The sequence below is a fragment of the Peromyscus eremicus genome, chromosome 2 (genome assembly GCF_949786415.1).
Source record: "Peromyscus eremicus chromosome 2, PerEre_H2_v1, whole genome shotgun sequence".
In the NCBI taxonomy this organism is placed as follows: domain Eukaryota; kingdom Metazoa; phylum Chordata; class Mammalia; order Rodentia; family Cricetidae; genus Peromyscus; species Peromyscus eremicus.
In genome coordinates this window covers 93,946,382-93,968,058 of record NC_081417.1, presented here as the reverse complement: position 1 = coordinate 93,968,058, position 21,677 = coordinate 93,946,382, and the positions used below count along the sequence as shown (strand labels likewise).

The 21,677-nt window shown below is 36.5% G+C and overlaps 1 long non-coding RNA gene across 1 annotated transcript in view; it reads right to left on the bottom strand.

Moving 5' to 3' along the window:
- Nucleotides 1-21,260, bottom strand: part of LOC131903729 (uncharacterized) — a 39,055-nt gene extending 17,795 nt beyond the window's left edge. The window contains exons 1-3 of the long non-coding RNA XR_009377575.1: nt 21,193-21,260; nt 4,451-4,566; nt 1,784-1,843 (exon numbers count right to left, since the gene is read on the bottom strand). This is a non-coding gene — a long non-coding RNA (uncharacterized LOC131903729). The remainder of the gene's footprint in view (nt 1-1,783; nt 1,844-4,450; nt 4,567-21,192) is intronic.
- Nucleotides 21,261-21,677: the final 417 nt, after the last annotated feature.

Below are 21,677 nucleotides of genomic sequence, written 5' to 3'. Positions count from 1 at the left end.
TGCCAAAAATTTAGCAGCAAGAAGACTGGGTGCATGTGTGTGCCTGGAGTATAAATAATCTTACTCTTTGAGGGACACGATGAAGAGTTATAACATTTGGCCGTGTATATGTTTGTTTATATAGGATATCTTGTGCAGTCTTCACAGGAACAATGACCTGTATGATTTTAATACCATTTTATTTATTTAAATTAGTTTTTGAAGGGAGATATGGGGAAAAGGAAAGATGAGAGACAATGTAGAGGAAAGAGAGGGTAAAGAAGAGAAGAGAGAGGGATGTGAGAAGAAAAAGGGCAAAGAGAGGAGAGAGAGGGGACATGGGAGAGAAGTCAGAGAAGGATCGAGGAAAAGAGCTTAATCACAATTCTTTCAAAAAATCTAAATAAATCATAGATAAGTTATTTGATTTATTCAGATTATTTATTAAGGCAAGAATTGATTTTCTTTCAAAATTTTTGAAATAATGTAAGTGTGTATGTGTGTGTGTGTGTGTGTGTGTGTGTGTGTGTGTACGTGCACATGTCACAACAGATCAGAGAACTACTCTGTGTTATCTCCATCAATCTGATAGCAAACTAAGGTTACCAGGCTTGCAACAGCAGGTAACACCTTTACCTGCTAAGCCATCTTCCTAGGCTGGTAATGCATTTCCATTCCTATTTGGCTTCAATTCTTTTTTTTTTCTTTTTCAACATCTTTCCAATAAACTGTACCATTTGCCATGGATATGATACATCAAAGAAGGACAAGTGGGAATGGGAGGCTTCTGAGTCACCAAACCGGGCACACAGCAGCAACCAACAATAGTGAAAGAGTTCCTGTCTCCAACAAGGTGGAGAACAAGGACCAAAACTGTACTTACCCACATATACATGCATATCATACACACACATCACACATAAAAATATGTCCTTAAATGAATATTGGCTATCAAAAATACATGCCTTAATTATGTACTCAACTGTCTAAAATTGTGCTGAAGACAGATCAAGGTTATGGCTAAATTAAGTATACTTTAAAGAATCTTATCTATATGCATTGTTGACTTGCATCACGAATCTTTTTTTATATAATTTCATCTGGAACTCATTTATCTATAAATGTGTGACTATATGTGATGCTCACAGGATATGTATAGTTTTCTTCTTTTGCAGGGAGGGTAGCATGTTGGTAATTGAACTCAGGGCCTTGCACATGCTAAGCAAAAACTTTCATACTCTCTCTATTCGTATCACTGAAGATACTTTTCTGTATGTTCCTCTGGTTTTCTTAACATGTAATAATTCTCAGCTTAGTCACCCATATGACACTGTAGCTACTACACTTACCTGTGATCCTACTGTACCATGATCACTAAGAAAGCAAGGATCAGTATAATAAAATGAAATTCATTTCTCAACTATTTGAATATTCAAACACAACAAAGTCACCGGTAAATTGTTCCCATCCAAAGCTTTGCTTTGGAGCCATATTTGGTGATAATATTGCCAACTTCAGTATGGTTTCCTAAGCCACTCTTGTTTCCCAAGCCCACTCTCATGGACAGCAGACACCAGAAAGTCAGAATCAAAATCTTCTTTTTAAGAAAAATTTTACTATTTCAGTACATTTCATTAAAATGGAGTTGAAAGACAATTTTATTATTTTAAATTGGGGCAAGAAATTCTCTCCCTGTGAAGACAAATTTAGTCTGTTTTGTAAAAACTACAAGATTTTGGATACCACCTTCCAAACCAGTATTCATCAAAAGATATCCAGGTTGCAGGGCAGTGGTGACCCACACCTTTAATCCCAGCACTTAGGAAGCAGAGCTATGTGGATCTCTGTGAGTTTGAAGCTGGCCCTGTCTCAAAAAAACAACAACAAAAAAAGAAGATATCCAGGTTACCAGGTTACCATCACTGCTTATATGGAAATGTGAAGAATGGTTATGGATAAAATATTACGAAGTTAATTCCATAAAAGAACTGGCAAATTTGTATTATCAAGTCTATCTTAATCATAAGTGTCGACTGTCAACTTTCTTCTAAAGAACAATATAGATAATGAAATATTATTATTGAAAATATTTACTCTTCTACAATCAACTATGTCATAAGCTAGTGGCTGACACACTATTTCTAGTTTATTCCTTAGGGTGGGGCTAGAAACAAGAACCAGTAGTGTATAGTAGAAATTGAAGCTTGCAAAGACTGAGCAACTTTCAAGACAAACTTCCTAACAAATGTTTTACTGTTTAAAACTGTGGCCAACTTAGTCTTCAAACACACTGTTAACCAGTCACTGACAAAGTTAGGTAAATAGTTTGTGAACTGCAGTTGGCATTGACATTGCACCAGAGAGAATCCTGGACAGCATCCTGTGTTTTCATACATACATACTTCATATTCATTATTTTTGGGACAGTGGTTTAATTTAAGGATATATCTTTGTTTAAATCAGATAAGCAGTGATTCTTCCCTATTTTATCATACAGTAAAAATAATTTTTGTTCAGTTCTTTCTGTTTAATGTGATTAAGAAGCTGTAGATGTTTAAAGGATGATTTAACAATTTTTATTGTTTTCATATTGAGTGCTGTGAAGTGTAAGGCTCTCACTACGCACCAATCTCTCCTTGCCTTTAAATGTATACTGTAAGAATAACTACCAAAGCCAAATTATGGGGTGGGCATCCTGATGTATTCTTTGGCTATATATGATGGCCTGATCTTTGTGAACTACTCTGGTTGTACAAGCAAGCTACAAATGCAGAGAACTAGAGATATGGAAAATATGGGCATAAAATATATACAGTTAGTTTCCTGCTAGTTAGAGTATTTTATGTAACTGAAATTGTAATTTGTTGGATTTTCACAGAAGAAAAGTTTCCATAAAAGAAGGTAAAATAGAATTCTGGCCCTCCAGTGGAATTATAAAATACATATTTTGTTTTTAACCTAAGTGCTGTATAGTACATTACCAACAAAATTGGAGTCTTAAAGGCAGCAATAAACATTGATTGACTTCACACTTTTAGTTAGTGAACAATTTGGGCCCTGAGTAGATGGACAATTCTGTCTCATGTTTTCTTTAAAGCTCATAATCAAGGATTTGCTGGGTTGTGGTGATCTGAAGTCTTACAGGGCCTGAACTATCCGATTCCAAGCTAGGCAACAAGAATGATGAGATGCTAAGAGGTGGGCTCATATCTTCCCTGTGTGGACCACTCTAGTGTCTTCAATAAATAACAGCTGATCTCCTCAAGATAAGTGGTAAGAAGGAGAACAAAAGCCAAAAAATAAGCTACTCAATAAACTACCCCCACAAAGGGGAATTTCGTTACAATCTTTGAAGTGCTGAAATTATGTGGTAATATTTGAACAGTGTATGTGCATAGATGTAAACTTTTCACAAAGGGTTGACCAGTATTCTCTTTTTCTCTAGTTGGAGAAATGTCAGGAATAACATCATCAGAATTGTCACCCTTGAGGTTTTAAATGCCCTAGGCTTGTAGGCTGGATTTTCAGACCCCAGCATCGTCTTAGTGCTAGTACCTGGAAACTACAGCCTTTTTGCTCAGAGATCTCAAAGCTACAGACATGTAGCTCTATGTACTCATGTCAGAACACGTTATAATCCTTCAGGCCAGAAGCCCTGTTCCTGGCGGAGAACATTAGTCCCAACCTGTCAGGCATCCTGGATCTTCACAGTAACCAGTATAATTGGACCTGAGTGTTAAGTATGAGCTTTTTAACTTGTAACACTGTGAACCTCTGTCCATAACCATTGCTCAGTGTCTTGGTTCTTCATAGTATTTTTCATTTCTTTGGTCTTAACCTCCATTGCTTCTCACCATTTTTTTCATTCTCTCAATTGTAATATCCACCATTTCTTTTCTGAGCCAGGCTCTAGATTTCTTTATCGCCCTTGTACTTGTGTAGAAACCAAAAGTTTACAGATCCAAGCATCTTGTAACCTAGCCCAGCCTCCAAGCCACTTTTCTTTGTCTTTGTATGTGTTACTCTCAGGGGCCTGAGTATGGAAGCTAAGGTTTCCTTTTTTTCTTAGTATGGCCAGCTCAACCTATTCTATGTGAAATAAATACCATGAGACAGAGATCAATAATCTTTCTGAAGCCCTTTATGAGGAATAATGTAACACTAGGAAGAAATATATAGGTGAAGCTTCCAGGACCAACAGATCAAGGCTGAGGAAAGCTGGTTTATATGGCTGGAAAGGGAATATAGTAAGCTTGTACCGGTTGTAGCCTCCTATGTATTCAATTTCTCATTCCATCTTGTTTTCAGCACTACTCACAGACATGAAGAAATCACAAAGCTTGCTTTATATCAGTTATGCCTTTTGCTAGTCACTAGAGAAAGTTGAGTGGGAAAAGACATCAAAAGCTCACCACTAAGGCTTGCCACATCTACAGTAGAGTCTTTCAAAGCTGTTCAAGATGCCACTAACTGTTCTGGCTGAAGAAGGTACAGGAAGCAGGTGTTGGGGCTTCAGCATCAGTGGTAGTTGAAGTGGTCCTCAGCTGAAGTCAAATTACTGCACAGTGGTAATATAATTAAAAACAGCTGTCAAATAAAGGACACATAAAAACTTTTAGGCATCCAGGCATCACAGAAAGGTCTCTTAGCTATTAGTCAAAGGTCCAATTGTCCTGCCTTATTGTGTTCATTAATACACATTTGCACAAACACAGAAAGAAATGAAGCACACACATACTTGAACATCCTCATGAAATAAAGGCTGCTTACACTAAAAATCTAGTGAATTAACATTGTTAACAGTACTGAACAAGTTTTTACCCTTTATCATGTGTCCTTAGAGAGATTTGGGTCCGTCTGATCTGTTACAGTGTTCTTTGTTGTGCAATATGACTGCTATTGCATATAAATGTTGGAAATGTAGAGAACAGTATCAAAAGTAAGAAACTAAGAGGACTAAACTTGATTCTTTATTTTAATTATATTTATGATATGTAACTTTGAGTAATGGGGTGATATGATAAATTCATTCTGTTTGATAATTATTATAGTATGACCTTGATTTAAAGAATGAATTAAATGGAGAAACTACATAATGGTACCTCATCAATACTTGCCTAAAGGGTTACTATGCTTTATAAATTGTATAAATGTGCTAATTAATACAGAACATTTATCAACATGAACCTGGTTGCTTTTCTAAGGGTTATTTGACAGAAATATATATATATTCTCTCCTTCTAATGTAAATTCATAGTTTACAGATTATTTTAAGCAGGGATTGGAAAATTTATGACTAATACTACAGAGTTGGTATTTTAGTTAATGTAGCAAATAGACAGGTTATGCTGCATATTAGTATCAATGCCTTCAATCCATTATTAGCATGGTGTTGGTATAGCACAGGCACCAGGAAGATATGGACCATCAATGGCAATTTGTTAGTCCTTGATCTATGTTCTTGTGTTTAATTTAGTTTAATATTAATGTTTAGCATCAAGCTGTTGAGCAACTTTATAGTCAGAACACACTGTGACTGCTAATATGAATGAACCTCATACTAACATGTTTTGTGCACGGAAATTTCCCAGCATCTTGTGATCATTTGACATTATCTCTGTCATTACCAAAATGGTCTACCATCTATGAACTCAGAAGGGAGCTCTAAATCAATGAAATAATATGTAACCTACCCAAGTGTTTATAATAATATAAGTAATATGTAACCTACCCAAGGCTAATGATTAGATGCCAGTAATTAGGCAAGAAACAAAAAAACACTAATACTCAAATAAAATATGTAGCCATTTTTCTTCCCCTGACATATAGTATGTAAAAGGGAACAAAAAATCAAGATGTTATCAGACGAAAGAGTCAAGATGAACTGCTAAGGATAATGGCACTTTTAGACATGGAGGATGAACTACCATCAGCTGAAAATCCAGCTGTCCAGCTTCCCTTTGGTTTCTAGTGAATGGATGTGTAGAGTCACTGATAGTCACTAAGATGCGATTACATATCATATGAAGTGAATTCCTCTAAGATGCTTTCATCAGGAATCATCAGCTCTTTGCTCCTAGGTGAGCATAGTGAAAGGCCTTATATGGCATGCTGACTCCAAAGGTCATGGGATGAACTTCTAAGGAATGAGCAGAGAATGTGATAATCAGTATCCAGCCCACAAGCTTGATGCTGAGAGACTTAACACTACCAAATTATTTCAGGGATCCTAGCTGCTTTGAGGAAGGAGTAAAAAAAAAAAAGGCAGAAGAAACACACAATAAAGCCACCAACACAGGCAAGTCACTGCCTGTTTGTAAATTGTAAGTAATTTTGTGACAAGGGCTATAGAACCTGGAAAGAGCAAGACAGCTGAAGCACTTATATCAGCTACATCTATATATTTTAGTGAATATCTATTTAAAAACCACTTACATTAAAATATCCAAGAGTTTTCCTTAATCAGAGATTATTTTAACATAATTGATTTTACATCACTAAAGATCATCACCAGACTAGAATGCTCTTTTGTACTTGTCTAACTACATATACTTCTACATGTGTGTATTTGAGGAACACATGCATACATTAGATCTTACTTATGGAATATCAGATAAAACAATCCTTTAAGGAATGGTCTCCATGCAAAAGTCTTACTCTGAGTTGATAATTGATGTCGATTTATATTTTGTTAAACTTAACGAAATTATTTGTAAAATGCAGCTTTTTACAATTTTTAAATGTTATTAATTAAAACAGAATTATGCCATTTACCCTTTCCTGTCCTCCCCTGAGTTCCTCCTAGTTACCCTCCTTTCAACTCCTCCAAAGGTTCCTCTACTTTCATGTTAATAGCCTCTTTTTTTAAATAACTGTATTTACATAGATAGGACATATGTGTTTGTGTGTATGTATGTGTTCGTACAAATATGTGCAAATACCACCTGCTGACCCTGTTTTGTTGTTGTTGAGTGTATAGTTTCAAGGCTGACTGCTCAGCACTTGATAACCAATATGGGGACTAATCTTGGGAAAGGCTAATTCTCCTTCTCCCAGCAGTCATTAGATTCATTGCCTGTTTTTGTTTTGTTTTGTTTTGTTTGTTTGTTTTTGTTTCTTCCTAGGCTAGGAGCCTGGGAGTTTTCCATGCTTCCATTGATATGCCATTGTTCTGGTCTTGTTTATGTAGGCACTTCTGGTATTCAGGCGCTCTCTCTCTCTCTCTCTCTCTCTCTCTCTCTCTCTCTCTCTCTCTCTCTCTCTCTCTCTCTCCCTCCCTCCCTTTGATGTTCCCTGAGGCACAAAGGCAAGACTGTGATGTTGTAGTCAGTGATCTGTTGATTTCTTCAGTGTGTCCAGTTGCTGTTTTCTTTGGTTATACTAATATGATTCCTTGAGACTATTCAAAACCATATAATCAAGGAATGATAAAAAATAACTTATACCAGCTGCCTTTATTTCCTTTACTTAATCAGTAAATTCATCAGTTTTACAGACTTTGCTGTGGTGACTTTGTTTCCAACCTTGTCTTGTCATTCTGAATGCAATATTATTTATCTGTTTTTATTTTCTCTCTTCCAAGTCATGAAAGTTTACCTTTGTGGTTAATAGATTTTGAGAAAAAGTGAAACTCTCCACTGTCATTTAGACAAGTGACTGCTCTTCTAATGGTTCCTAGAGGAGAGGCGATGACATTGGGTTAGTCAACAGTGGGTTTTGACATTGCTATCAGGTTTCACATGTGACATGCAAGGTGAGATCAACATGCACTTGACTATGAAAATCCTCTCATTGACCTGTCAACCCTCCTTCAGACAGTAAGGGAAAAAATCAAGTTTTAGTTTACTTCAGTCAGGTACAGGGTCCCCTTATGCTTCTATATAAAACCAACTAGTGTCTCTGTCAGGACTAGGGATATGAACTTGACATGAAACATATAGCTGTTTCCTTATACAGATGTGGAAGACTATTGTTTTGAAGATGAGATGTTTCATAGAAATATTTTATTAGCCTAGTTTGATATTCCAAATGACAAAAGGCTATAATACCATACAACTTTGAGACTTCAATGCTCCTTAAGCACTGCTTAGTATTTTTCCTCATTGTTGACTGTTGACATAAGGATGGTCTAAATTTAGAACTGCACTTAGCCTAAAGCATCACTTCAGGACTATCACCATGCCAACTGTTAAATTAGCATAATTTCTGAGCAAATACATAATTTTGAAACAGTATAGACTGAGATCTAAAATAATCAAAATTAAGAATGCATCTAATAATTCTTAATTATATCTTTGCCAGAGTTTTACACTACATAAAAATATGTATGAAAATTTGAACATTCTCTCAAAAAGTCTAAAGAGTCACTTAAGCATGTATTTGGCATTTACACTAATAGGCTAAGAAATGGGATCTAAAATAAGACTTGACAGAAATGTGTAACTATGCTCTTCTTTGAAACCCTGGCTAGTAACTTCATTTTCTTTTTTGTTTTTTCTTTACTTTTCTCCCCTCTCCTCTCCTCTCCTCCCCTCCCCTCCCCTCTTCTCCCCTCCCCCTTCTTCTCCTCTCCTCTCCTCTGCTCCCCTCCCTTCCCCTCCCTTCCCTTCACCTCCCCACCTATTTCTCCTTTTATCTTTTGTTGATTCATGCTTTAAAAGGTGATTTAATTTTAAAAGTAGTTTGTTTCCTTGCAAAACAGCACCATAAGTATAGAGATTTCATCTACAGCCTGCCCCATCATACACAACCCCCTGCTGTCAATGAACCTCACCACAGAGATTCACTTGTTTATTATTGATAAGCCTACATTAATACATTATGTACATCATGGGTCACTTTGGGCATTGTGCCAAAAACCATTCTGGGGCTTTAGATCCATATATAATGATATGTGTCTGTATTTCATAGTCATATAGAGTATTTTACCACCCTAAAGTCTGCTATAGTCCTGCTTATTTATCCTCCTCTCTCTCCAACATCTTTTCCTATCTCCAGAGTTTTTCTTTCCAAAACACAATATACATGAAATCACAGTTTGGATGCTTTTCAAATTAGGCTTTACTAAAAGTGTTCACTCATGTTCACTGTCTTTTTGTGGTTTTGTGACTCACTTTTTTGATGTGGAGCAGTTTTTGATAGCCCATGCCACAGATTATTTTTTCTATCCAAATATTAAGAGAATTAGTGTTTTCTACTATGTTTTGATAATGTGAAGCTTTTATACATCCTTGTGCAGGATTTTCTTAAGTAAATACTAAATATGAGACTTATTGGATAATATGGGCAGTGTGGGGTTAGTGTTTTCAGGAATTACAAAACTCTTACCAGTTTATACTCCCATAGGTAATAAACAAAGTTTGGGCTTATCTACAGCTACAGCCTGACCAATATATGACAGTGTCAGGCTTCTGCCTTGGCGACTCTAATATGTGTGAGTTTTGCCCACTTAAAAACAATTCTGAACTTTATAGTTTTACATAATTTAAATTAACTAAGTTTCTAAATTATATCAACTTAAATTATAACTTGATATTTCAACTGTTATGTAAATACATGCTTATCCTTTAGCAGCTTAGTCTCCCTGTGTATTTTTTTCTGAAAATGCACATATACACACATAATAAGTAATATGAAAATAAAAGCTGGTACAAATAGGAAAAGAATGTACCGTCCTCTGGTGATTTCCTTGTTTGTATAACCATCTCCCCTTTTTGAACATGTATGTCAGTGTATGTTTGTTTCTCTGACTGTGAAAATGCACATTTATGTATTAATGTGAAGGGCTTAAACTACAGTTTGCTTTTTCAAGACATTTTCCTTAGTAGTTTCTGAGGTCTGGTTACTTAATTTGCTGTGTGGAAGTGGGACATAAGTATTGTGGGATAAGCATGCCTGTGTGGGGGTAAAGTGAATACAGGCAGCCTGCTCCTCCAACCCTAGGTAATGAAACCATGCATGGGTTTCAAAGAAAAAAAAGCACATATTAGTACTTGAAAGGAGTAAATTGTGTTATTCTGACAAGAATATATATATTTTATTCCTTTAATTTATATCAAGAAACTAAATAAAATAAATGAAGTACCTTGTAAGCTCTATATTCTCATCTCATTTCATTGAAAGTGAGTTTCCTATGGTCTCAAAGAGAGTCACATTATGTGGGAAACACTTCTTTTCTTTGAAACCCATGCATGGTTTCATTGCCTTGGGTAGACAAATATGTGTGTATGTGTGTGCATGTAATTGTCACCCCAGACTTGTGTGTGAGAGAAAAAGTGCAATTCTTTTCTGAATCTGGCTTGATCATAACCTGATCAAATCTGCCATGATTTCATTCTTCTTTACAGTGGAATAAACCTCCACTGAGTGCCAATACCAGATGTTCTTGTTCTACTCATCAATCATTAGATCTAGGTTTTACATCTCTGCTGTTGTCAATAGTGCAGCAATAAACTTGAGTATCTTAGGAATATTAGATTCCTTTGTATTTCTTTTTTCCAACCTAGAGTGATTATATGCATCTCTGGCTCAAATTTGAACATTTTTAACAATCCCATTTTAGTGCTGAATATAGTATAGTATACTATGTTCTTTCTAGGTCTACATTTATGGGAAATAATTAATTTTGTCTTATTTGTTTTAGAATATATTTTATTTATTCCTTAAGAATTTCATATGTGTATGTAATATATTTTGGATAAATCCTCCCATGCTTACCCTACTTCATCCTCCCAACTGCAAAATTTTTTTAAAAAATTACATATGGAACAAATAAGATACAAAATATTAGTCTTAGAATTAAATATATTAGGGTAAAATTTGAATCAAACTTTAGAGAAATTAAGATAGGTCTATGTTACATATGCTCATATGTCAGTAGGACACATGTAATTTTTATTCTGCTAATTAAACTGAGTATCACATTAAAGGTATACAGGAGGTAAAGGAAGAGAGGGAGGATTTCTTCCTCTTAATTTATCTAAAGCCAATGTTTCTCAGTCTCTTTTCTGTTCATAATTCATTCAAGAGATGTTTGTATTTACTTGCCCAATTAACAATATTTTAATACCATATTAATATATCTCAGATATGCTGTATATGATGAACTCATCAAAAAACAGAGTGGTCAATGGGCATCAACAAGAGAAGAGAAGATGGGTGTGAAGTAGGGTGACAAATTGATTATTAATATTGAATTAAACTGTGGTTTTTTATGTAATACCTAAATTAAATCTCTGGATTAAAGGAAACAGGAATCAATGTTTTTCCTTAGGTTTTGAGCAGAATAGAAATTGCATTAAGCAGAAGTGAGTCAGTAGACTTTGGATGGTTCTGCATGTATATAAATTAAAGACAGGAGTTAGGTGAAGGAGGGTCTTTAATGAAGTAAATATGAACTAATTAGCAATTACCTATTTAATAAGATTTTAGAATAATGTTCAGAATAAATGAATATTCATATATATATATAAACAGAAGAAGATGGATTTTCAATTATTGCATTAATCATAAGCTTCAAATTAATTTAATTTGAAAATTTAGTTGAGGGAAGTTTTGACTAATCATTTTAACATTGTTAAGGACTTATCAATATTCTCCTTAGTGTTTCTTAGTTTGTGGGGGATGCAAATATGAAGCTGATTTTTGTAGATTTATTTCATCTTTTACTTTGATTTCCTGTAAGAGTACTACAAAGTACATTATTACTTGTAGTGTCATATTTAGCTTACCGGTTATTAACTTATAAAAGCAAAGGGTTATATTATTAAAAAGAAAATAAATCAACACACTATATGAGAAATTACAATTTAACAAACACATATTATTGGTTAGAGGAAATAATACTATATAATAACCACATTAATAATGAATATTTATCTAATACTTTCTCTAAATATTTAATATGTGTTACCTCAATGAATCTTAAAAGAATATTTGAGAACATAATCTTTTTAGAAGTGAGAACACAGACTTGTGAATGTTTGAACTGACCGCCAAGGACACAGCTAGCACCCAAGTGGAGGAGACAAGGAGGACTGGGCAGGTGATCACATTCCTCAGCCTTCTGAGAAACACACACATAGGCATTGTGCCAGATTCTGCTGTGTGCAACAGGAATACATTTTCAACTAAATGTAATTTTAAAAGAATAATACTATAAAATAATCTAATGGCATTGTTTCACTTGCAAGGATTCGAACTTCTAAATGTTCCTTTAAGGGTACACAAGACCCTTGGAGATTTAACCCTATGAATTCTTTTATATTTTCTTGTTCAAACATTTCTTATTTCTGCAAGGTCTCAGTGTGGAAACACTGAAGAATTTTAATAATACTAAACATATCTTGTTCTTTCTAATATTCTCACAGCATGGGATAGCTTTTCACTTATCTATGTGCCTACATATTTTTAAACACTTTCAAAATTAGACCATATCCCATCTCACTTCTAAAATCTGTCTAAAGCAAGGTTACAATCAGGTAGAACTAATTGCTTCCCATTATGCCCTGTATTACTTACTTTCCTTGTTGATTTGATAAACGACTTATTTTTAGTCCAACTTAAAAAGAAGATAGAAAGAAAGGGGTAGGAGAGATAAGGGATGGAGAAAGGATTTATTTGTTTGCAGATACCTCTATCATGACAGGAAGTCAAGAAATCAGGGGTGTAAGGTAGTTGGTCACAAGGTGACCAAAACTAGGAAGCAGACAGTGATGGCTTCTTGGGTTCAGCTCACTTTGTCCATTTTATGCTCAGGGTCTTAGTAATTGTAACCCCAGGGTAGTGGAAAACACAAATAGGTGATCTGCTGTGGCTTACTAGACACCAGCCTAGCTCTAGGTTTAATGAAATATTCTTTCTAAGGGACATATGACAGAGAGTGATAAAAGGAGACAACAAATGTCCTATTCTGACTCAATGATCTTCATACATACACACGCATATACACACAATTAATTCACAACATCACAAAGAGTAACTGGGGCTTATACTTCCTTACTCTCCAGCAACAACAACAACAACAACAACAACAAATTATCTGGAAGAGAACTTGTATATCCTCAAATACTTTCAAACTCAAGACATGTTAGAATAATGAAAAGTATTTCCAAGTTCAATTGTTGTTAACATTTTTACCTGTTGCTAATTGATCCTTGTAAATAGTATTAAAGCTGGGCTTGTTATGGTTTTTAATAGTTACAGTTTTAAAACTATGCCAATTTTAATACTTTTATATTCCCTTTGCTCTTAGTCCCTTCTCCCAAAGTAGAAGAACTGAGGTCAGAATTATGACAGTGTAATAACAATAACAAAGATGCTATGTAGCAAAGATAGAGCTTTCATACCCTGGTTACTAACAGGGACATTCACATCTTAGAAGACTGCACAAGAAATGCGTGTGCTGGTATCATGTTCATCACTCAGCTATGAAAATGACTCCATGATGGGAACAATGAATGTATAACAAGTCATACAGGTATTCACTGGTATGTCTGTGGTGCAAATATAAGACAGTTCTTGTAGATATTTTTAATTTATCTTTGCTGCATCTCTAAATATATAACAAACTGTAAATTTCTATTAAAAAGATGAATATTTTCTGGACCATAGTTGCTTTATGATGTTCAGTTTATTTACTTCCAAGCTATATTCCAGATAATTCTATGCCTGGTTCTAGTTTCTCCTAACACATAACTAGGTGAGGGAGCTGGGAGGATCAGAGATTTGTATTTGACATAAATGAAATATGTACATGTTGAATATAAGTATCAGAACTTTATTTCCAGGGCTTCAAGTGTGGGGGATTTCCCTGTAGCATTAGCTATGTAATTTAGTTCTCAGCTCCCTTCAATCTATGCCTGCCTCCCCACTGGGCCAATTTATACTGCAGTGTAAAGTAATGAACAGTTACAGTGTCCCTGGGGAAAATCAGCAGGTTTTACTCAGTATTGCATTACAGACAATTGTTATGTGTACTCGCCTATTAGTCAGGTTGAGCAGACATAAATGAAATCCACAGTTATTTCCCAAATCGCATTAAGACATCACTTTTCCCTTATTTCCACCAAATCTCTTACTAGGTGGATAAGAGGTAGTTGGATAGATTGATTGCGATTTCAGTGTCTCTGTAATTCTTTTCCCAGAATCTGGCAAAGAGATTAATAGAATTAGAGCTATTTTTGAGAGAATTGGCAGCAGAATAGTACTTGGGGGGTGAGGGGAAAGAATGATTAATAATTCAGATAATTAGATCCTAAATAATCAACATGTTTTATAGCCCTGCCCCACAATTTGATTGCAGAAGACCAATAGCTCTTGAAGGATTAAATGGCATATTGCCTAGCCTGATCATTCAGTTTTTCCTGGCGTTTTCTGCCTCACAGTGCAGTTCCTCTGTGATCCAAAATTTACAAGGAATTTAAGTTGTAGATTCCCCTGGTTAATTCATTATTGGTTTTAGTTGAAGTTTTTTTTTAATTGTCTGAAAATTTCATAGATGCATATAATATGTTTGCTTAAACCCATCTTACACTTCCCCCTTTCCAACTCCTCTTACCATTTTTACATCCTGGTTTTATATATTCTTTTAAACCCACTGAGACCACTTTGTGCTACTAGTAAGCTCATGGGAGGAGGATTGTCCACTGAAAAATAAGTAGCCTAGCAGGAGTTATAATCTTGAAGAAAATGTACTCTTTCTGCCCTAACCATTAATTGTAAATATCCTCATATAGGGGAGGGACTTTGTAAGCCCCCCCATGCTATGAACTTTGGGGCTTGATCTTCTATAAATCTTCATGCAGTCAAGGCCTCTGTGAGTTTATATGTGCAATGGGCCATTCATACTCATGAAACAGTGTTTTGCAACAGTCTTCCATACATCTGGCTCTTACAATCTTCCCAACACCACTTCCATGAAAAATGTGCCTTGGGAGGAAGAACTATGCTATAGATGCCTCATTTATACTATACTGACCACTCCACAGTCTCTTATTTTCTATAAATTGATCATTTGTGAGCTTCTGTATTAGCGTCTACTGAAACAGATGCTTCTCTGTTAAAGACTGTGAGATGCACTCAACTATGGTTAAGTTTTTAAAGGCAATTTTAATCTATGTTTACTAGAGTAATAGAGGAATAGTAACAAATAATACAGTTTCCTATAGAGCCTATGATCTATTCTCACACCAGTTATTGTCAGAGTTGACAGTTTTTGGCAACAGTTCCTTCTTGTGGGGTGGGCTTTAAATATAAGCTGAAAGTGATTGGTTACTCCCTTAACACACATGCATTACTAGAAATATCTTGGGAGGCCCATTGTAAATATGCTCATAAGTTTCAAAGCTCGTTAAAGCTTTTGATTACTTTTCCCAACAACTAGCATGCATAGCACCTTCCAGCACTGAGAAAGGATAAAGCTTTCAAATCATCACCAGATTTATTTCCCCATGTCCTATGACCCAAGTATATGATCTCCTTAGCAACTCAGTCTTACCATCAAGTTCTGAAAAAGCAAAGAACAATTGCATTAGCATAGTATATTATGGAGGTCTTTAGGACACATATGATCAAAAATTCAAAAAAAAAGTAATTCATATTTGGCACTTGGCTATTTTTATTTATTTATTTGATAGTCTATGGCCTTTAGGTAAAGCATTAACATACTGTATAGCATAATTCTATTTAAACTTTTTAGTATAATAAATGTATATATTTTCTTAATATTTATTTTTCTGAGTGCTTTGTATATTTTAGACACCAAAACTTTGTCAGAGATATAATTGATGAATATTCGTTTTCTACCAATCTGTAAGTTGCTTCTTTATTTTATTGATGGTGTCCTTACGTGTGCAGAAGCTTTTTAGGTTTATGTGGTACTACTCATAAATTATCTGTCCATCTCAATTCCTGTGCAATCAGAACCATATTTTGAAAGTCCTTACCTATAAGTGCACTCTCTGCTTTTTCTTATAGCTGCTTCAGAATATGAAGTCTTAAATTCAGATACTTGATACTTTGGGGGTTAAATTTTGATCCAAGAGAGATAAGGTTCTAGACTCATTCCTCCACATTTACCTTCCCGGCTGTCCAGTACCATTTGCTGAAGAAATTGCTTTTTTGCAATGTATAGTTTATCATCATTAAAAAAAAAAATTAGGGTCTCCCTGACCAGATTGTTCACTATGCCTAATTCTATGATTCCCATTCCCTTCTTTAAGAAGACTCCTGTAAGTGACCTTTCATATATCTGTTAGATGGTTAATGGGCATTGGCCCCTGTTAGGTCCTATCTGAAAACTGGTCTTTGTCATTGGGTAGTTTATTGGTAGGTCTTACAAAATACCTGATCTCTTGGTTAAAGAGGAACATTAAGATAAGCCTGTCAATCTCCTGAGGGAAATGACAGAACAAATATTGGTGGAGTATACTTCACACTGGCCTTCCCAAAACAAAACACCTTCACTTGAAATCCTCGTTAGAAATAGCCTCCCAAAAGACTGATCAATCTTAATATTAGCTCCAGGAAACAACAGCCGGTCCAATAACACTACACACAATGCACTCATAGACCCATCACCTGGTGATGCTTAAAGAACCTATCCTCTGTGTCATGTACAACACTAATCAGAAATGAATTTTTAGAGAGAACCATAGCAAAGTATCTGGAAAGTCACCAGACTTGAGTCATGAAAACAAATTTAACACATGTTTAATGCAAAAACATAATTCCTTTACAAATGAAACCAGATGAGAGAGATTATAAATTCTATAACAATTTGGGAAATATTAGTTTTCTTGTCAGTCTCTCATACCAAATCATTACCATAGAAATAATTGTACTGGGAACAGAAACCTCATAGTCTCTGAAGGTGGTTCTCATGGACTCACATTCAACCAATTATTATCCTTCATTGTCACCCTAGCCTTAGATTGTGAAAAATAAAGCTCCAAGAAAAATCCTATGTCTTTGAAGGAGAAGGAGCATGTGTGTCTCAAGAATACAGTCTTGCATCACCACCACTGTTGTATAACTTTGACCTTAGCTTACAAAATTCATAACCCTCTTCTGGATCCTCTGTTTAGAAGAGAAGCCACCTCATAGCATGGAGCTCATAACATCACTGTGTCCCATCACATTCCCTATTATGTGACCACCATATACCTGCTGGGATTTAGAACAGCATAGCAATTCATAGGATCTATGGCATACTTACTGCACATGGTATGGCTACCACCAGCCCAAAAGGATAATGGCCATAGAACAAGGCAGTAAGACATTGTTTTGGGTCAAGTGACATTTGATAGAAAGCTAGAAGACAGATGAGGGAACAGTACAGATCTATATCCAATATCCTAGTTAGTGGACAGAGTTTGGTCAGAAAGCCTTCTAGTAAATGTCATTTTGTTCAAGAAACCTTCAGTTGGGCAATTTTCCATGAAAGGAAATTGAAGCAAAGAGTAACATTTCAGCATCAAGGGTGGAAGAAGAATTGATTTCATTCATTCTACACATCTAACTTCTGAGACCTAAGAGCATCAGCTATGCTAATTGATTTTAACTGTCTGTCAGAGACTAGCTGCTTTGCTCAGCAGGACTTTGGTGGGATAGAGATATTCAAAAAGAAGCAAGGGGATACACAGGAATCAGACCCCTCACTTTAAATGGGAGCTGGCTAAGATCAAGACTCCTACTTGGAGACAGACTGACAAAAAAGCTGTGTGTACCCCACTATTTGGAAAGCAGATCACTCTGGTTGGATGTATTTTTGCAAATGAGACTAGGATATAATCAATCAAGAAGGACTTATTAAACTTGGAGTGCCAGGAGACCTACACTCTTCAAAAGGGTCCCCAACCAGGTTAGTTGCTGATTTGCTTCTTGCCAAGGCAAGATCAGGAAGCACATGTTCAGATGTTGGAAGGGCACCAAGACACAATTTGTTCCTGGAAGCTGGAACAGTAGCTGGCTGCTACAACAACATTCAAATCACTTTTGTACCAGGAACTCTTACATGAACTCCACCTAGTTATGTTCCACCAAAACTGCAGCTAACTCCAACAGATACTCACTTCAGGGGCAGTCAGACCTTGGACCAACCTTGCCTGCTTTTGAAAGGAGCCATTTCTCATCTCAGACTGAGATCAGGCTTCTCACAATTATTTCCCAATGGCTACCAGGTCTAGTTGTCACTGGGGTTTGATTTGACTAGAGTCCCAGTGAAGACAGTGGGTTGGTACTGTTCCTTCTAATTTGTCTTAATTAGAATTTCTAATGCTGTGATAAACCACCATGACTAAAAGTAAATTGGGGAAAAAAGGGTTTACTTCATCTTACATGTCCAGGTGACAGTCTACTACAAAAGGAAGTCAGCATAGGAACCCAAGGCAGGAACCAGGAGGCAATAAATGAGGAGACCAAGAAGGAACACTGCTCATCATCAATTGCTCAGTCTACTTTCATATACCTGAGACCCAACTGCCCAGAAGTAACACCAACCATGATGAGCTGAGTGCTCTCAAATAAACTGTTAATCAAAACAATGTACACTGACTTTCCTATAGGCCACTCTTTTTTTAAATCTTATTCACTTTTTAATTGTAAAAATATGCTTTTGTACAATATATTCTGATCATGATTTCCTCTCTCCCAAATCCTCCCAGATCATTCCCACCTTCTAACCCCCTTAACTCCATGCCCTTTGATTTTCTCTCTCTCTTAGGAAATCAAACCAAAAGGCAAACAACAACAAAACAAACCATTATAAAACAGAACAAAACAATATATAAAAAAACATACACACAAGCATGTACACAATGAAAACACAAAATCAGAACCACAATATACAAGCTAAAGACCAATAAGGCAAAGCAATGCCAAAGCAAATCCATATGAAACAAGTCTACAAAAATATCATTAAGTTCATTTCGTGTTGGATATCTACTGCTGGGTATGGGGCCTATTTTTTCAGTGTTCTTAATATACCCAATAATACTCCATTGAAGACAATTAACTTTTCCTTTGCAAGTGGTTGTCAGTTGCAGATAGCTTATTGATTAAGGATGAGGGTTAGTAAGGACTTCCCTCTCTCTGCACCAGGATTCCTATAGGCCAATCACACACACACACACACACACACACACACACACACACACACACACATATTATGAGATATTATGAGGGGCCAGCTCAGCTCATACAGTTCCTATGACCCTCTTTAGTAACGTGGGCCATAGACATCAACACAGACCCCAGCTGCAACAGGACCACAGACCTTGACACAGTCCTCGGTAGCAGCTCATCCCAGATATCACCATGGTCCCAGTGGCAGCATGGCCCTCAAACATCAATGTGATCTCAGATGGCTGACCAGATTCTGGGCATCTGCATAGCCATCTTTGGTAACAGGAGACATGGACATCAACTCAGACCCAGGCTATTGTAGGGCCTATACCCAGACATGACCTTTGGCAGCATCCTGGGCCCAGACAACACCATGGCCTCTTGTTGCAGTGCAGACCACTCACATCAGCATGGCTCTGGTGACAGCACTACCTTGAGGACATCAACATGACCACAGGTTGCAATCTAGATTCTGGGCATCTCTAGGGCCTTTGGTGGCAACATGGACCACAGACATCAACACAGACTTCAGCTATGGTAGGACTATGGACCTAGACATGATCCTCAGCAGCAGACTGGTTCAGATGTCACCATGGCCCCAGGTGGCAGCACAGGTCACTCAGATCAACACAGCTTAAGTGGCAGCATAACTTGTGGACACCAACATGGCCCCAGGTGGTGGCCCAGAACCCTGACATTGGTGTGGCCTTCAAAGGTATCAGTAGCCACAGGAAACAGCATAAACCCTGGCTGTATTAGGGCTGCAGACTCAGATATGGCCCTCAACTGCAGTCCAGGCTGGTTGCCACTATGTACAGGCCAATCTTACAGATACATTTTCTCAATTCAGATTTCCTCTTGTCAGATGGCTCTAACTTATATTAAATCAAATAAAAAAAAGAAAAAGAAAAAGAATACAGGGACATACCTCCATAAAATTTTGTCTGATATATCTTTATGCTAGATGTATTATTTCATAAAATGCAGGTAGTAGATTGTGAATAGCATTGTTATATTAAATCGTGAGTAAATTTATAGATGAAATACACTTCATGTAGTGCAATGTTAATTACTCAAGTTTGTCTGTTTCAGAATGGGGATAAATTCTCCTGATGCTCGGTAATCCTGAGTTCTTAAGTGTAGAAAGGAAATAAAATACTCAATATTTAATAAAAACTTTGACTACAGAAGATACTAATTTTCATATATGAAACCAGCTTATCATAGAATTAACTTAAGTTTGTATGGCTAGTAACTGAATTTGTAGTAAATATAGAATTTACAACGAATTACTATTACTATCTCCTAGAAAATATACTCAGCATTGAGCTACAATGATAGCCAATTAACTACAGCTCCACATCTCAGTGAAGTTACTTTTCTGGAGAGGAACAGATAATAAAAAACACAGAGCTAAAAAGTGCAAATACATTAGTGAAAAAGACTATTTAAAGTGGGAGCTTGGTGGAAGGAGAAGAGGCAGAGCAATATTGAAGGAAGTCTTCCCCATCATGTTAGATCCCAACAATATTCTGGAAAGTGCTCTTGATCAAGGTTTAAACAAGTATATGGCTTGTCCAGTGGTGGAACATGTCTGAGAAGTAGCTAAGAGTGAGATAATAGTAAAGATTTTGGATCCTGGCCTAGAGGTTATGGGAAGCTATCTTTGCATGGGAGAGTTTTATGATCTGATTTGTATTGGAAAAGACCATGGTATCTGCTGAGTAGTGATAACACACAGATGATCAGAAACTTACTAGAAGCAGAAATCCATATAGTCAATAATGTTGAATCAGATGAGTATTGTATCTAGGAAACTTTGATAAGTGACCATGTTCAGAGCACACTTTAAAGAGACTGCTCACAGGGCTTTACTGTTAGGCAAGTATAACTATCTTCTCTGTGAAGAAAGGCAGTGGGCTGTTGCAGATAAAGAAAGGTGGGTATTCAAGGCTACTCCCTAACAACACACTCTCAAATTTAGGGCGTGATGTCCTAAGGAGCACAAGCCATGTGATAGAAGATCAGGATCACCCAGACCACTGTATGATTATGATGGCTCAAGACAAAACACAAACAAGTCAACAGTACCTTAAGTCCTTTCTAACAACCGTTTACTAGAAGGCCACACATTAACCAAGGAGACCATTGTTTTGTAGCAGTTCCTAGGATGACTGAAACATTCCATCCTACATGGAAGCTCCGTAACACAGGAAGTAAACAACTGAAAATACCTTCAGGATGTCCCTAAAACTGACCAAATTCTCTAGGGCTCTTGCTCCCCAAGGGTATATAAACAGTAAAGATTGCTGCACGTCAAGCTCAGAGAGGAAAGCTGCCAAGAAGTCTCAGATAAGCAGAGTTTCCTGTGACAGCCTCAAAGAGGCAGAGACTCGCCTAAGTGCCTGTAAGAGAATCAGACCCATTGAGCTACCAGGTGAGGACCTTCTCCAACCTGTTGAGCTGCCTGCAGGCTACACAGTGTGCTCCAGGTCTCCAGCTCTCAAGAGCTGTCATCTGTGCTGGGAAGGGCTTTGAGTTATACCGGTGTCTTTGCAAATTCTGCTCCTTTAAGT